Source organism: Opisthorchis viverrini (genome assembly GCF_000715545.1).
Source record: "Opisthorchis viverrini unplaced genomic scaffold opera_v5_159, whole genome shotgun sequence".
Classification (NCBI taxonomy): domain Eukaryota; kingdom Metazoa; phylum Platyhelminthes; class Trematoda; order Opisthorchiida; family Opisthorchiidae; genus Opisthorchis; species Opisthorchis viverrini.
The window spans coordinates 546,664-549,110 of record NW_008751816.1 but is presented as its reverse complement, the minus strand read 5'-3'; positions in this window follow the sequence as shown (position 1 = coordinate 549,110).

The following is a 2,447-nucleotide window of genomic DNA, read 5'->3' as shown; positions in this document are numbered from 1 at the left end:
TAACATCTTTCATTTTTTTTGTATGGACCTTAAGGGACTGGTACACTTAAACATGTTCAAGCTCTTTCAGTAGGATACCTCTTACACTTTGAACTACAAAACGGTCTTCTTAAACGTTCCTGAGTAGCACTGGCATAATTATGCACAGAAGAAACTTTGCCTGCTTGCATCTCCATTTGGCCGCATTCAGGATTCCCCCTTTGTACATGAGGATATAAATCCTTGGGGTGCTATTGATATGAACCATAATTTGCTTCTCTTTCTGGTGTATGCAACCTAGTTTTAAGCTGGTACCTTTACTTCACACAATGGTAGGTTTTGTTATTCCTCATCGTTAAAATGTCAAATAGGAAAATTGCGTAATCAATACCAATAGAAGGGTCCACTGTCTTCTTCAAGTCCAGTGGTACCCAGGAATCCAAAAGGAGAAGGCACTCAACTGATAGTTATACAAATACTTGTCTAACCGTCAGGTTTCGTGAGTCCATGTGTGCTTTTAACCGCTAACAGGTTGAAAATCAATGCACGCAGTTTTGTCACTTGTTTGTAGTCAAAATAAAGATTTGGCTAAATCAAAACCATCTGAAATTCTTTTGATTTTCACGAAAGAGTACCGATACTGGTCGAGTGATCTGACCCCTGTACTCAATCTTTTTGGGAAATTCTAGCGAATTGGCTTTGGTCATTTTGTCCCCAATTCCCAAGTCAGAAAAACAACCGAGGTTTCTTGTACGGTCCTTCCGTCAACACTCGTCCTCACAAGTTTATTGAAGTTTTTTTCAATATCCAGGCTCTTAAATCATTGAATGTCATGTAATATCCCTACATTGTCAAAATCATATTGATAGCTTCCAACGGTTTGATCGTACTTTGACCTTGGATTTGTCGGGTTTCATTGTCTGCAACGCCTTAGTAAAAAATTTCCAGAGCTCGTTTCAAACGTCTTCTTTTATCTTACCCCGTTTACCTTCACGGAAGTCTTGAAAGCTTCATCATACAGAATCGAACCTGCTGGGTTAGGGTGTTCCCTTTTGGGAAACACTCGGCTGAATGCATTTAGCTGAAAATACTTTGGTGACCTTTGTAGCAAAGTACAGAAGGACCTTGAAATTATTTGGTTAACATCCACCAGGTCTAACTTTATCACTACATTCGTTTAATTCGACCGGTCGCGTTAGTCCGCGCATGATGATCCTGGACGCTTGACTTTTCTGCACCTAGTTGCTACTCTTATTCTGTGAGTAGTAAGCATAACTGTCAATTCCCAATAGATATCGTGTGTGACCCAGCTGTGAGGGCCTGAGCGGACTAGGTGAGAAATAGTTTATAGCTGGTTCGTGTATCTTGGGGAACGTCAGATATACGTGTTTATATACCCCCATCGCAAACGTTGGCGATGTAATTAGCCTCCCTTCGTTTTTCTCGCTATGGACGGCCCTTAAACCATTAGGACGATACCCAACTCAGGCTCTACGACGTATGGGTTGTCAAGATCTTCTGATATATGTAACAAGAATTTCCTGTGTGCATAATCACGCGATCATTATGTTCTTTGGTAAGCTCCAACACAGTTTCCTTCCTAACTGCCTGGTTAGCGTGATTCCAAAGCATATTTTGCCTCCAAGCTGTCTTTTCTACTGGACCTGTTTCACACGGAGACTTGTTCATGAGTGCACTTTGTTAAGAATACAGCTTGTGAGGACTAGCACTGGCAGAATGTTGATGTCCTAAGTAGTCCAGTAATGGTGATGTTGATGATAGTAGTGGGGGTATATGACGGTGAGTTTACCTTCATGTCATTGAGTCTCACATCAGACCCAGTATGACGGACACTTTGTGCCTGATATGCGAATCGTGCACCTTGGAGAGTACTCAGCATTGTTTGTCCTTTCCTCGGTTATTGGGCTTTACACCATACCAAACATTCTTATATACGGCAGGATTCACCGCATCTGACTGGAACTGTTGGTGACATGACTTCAAATGAGACGCTCCTCCCTTGTTATCTAATATTCTCCTGTGACCCTTCCACATTCATCGCTTGCATCTACGTTTCATGTGTGTGACCATGCTCTTCAAAAATAAACCATTATAGTAGTAGTAGTAGTCGCGGTTTACGAGAGTTGGTCGCTTCGCCTCTCTCGAATCGATGGCTCGTATTCCCAGAACGAGTGTTTCCACGGATATTTATCCGGGGTATCCAGCTCCGATGCAACCTGCTTAGGACGAGAGTTAGAAGCGCTCGGCATGGTCATGGTGGCCAGACGATCTTATGTCGTGGAAACTGTGGCCAACCGGAGAGTTTGGTCCATACTTTGCAATCCTGCTGGATCACGCATGATGCCAGATGTGCTCGTCATAATCGGGTTGCAAGGGAACTTGCAAAACGTCTCCGTCGACTGGGATACACCGTCTTCGAGGAGTTGAGAGCCCCTACTTCTACGTCG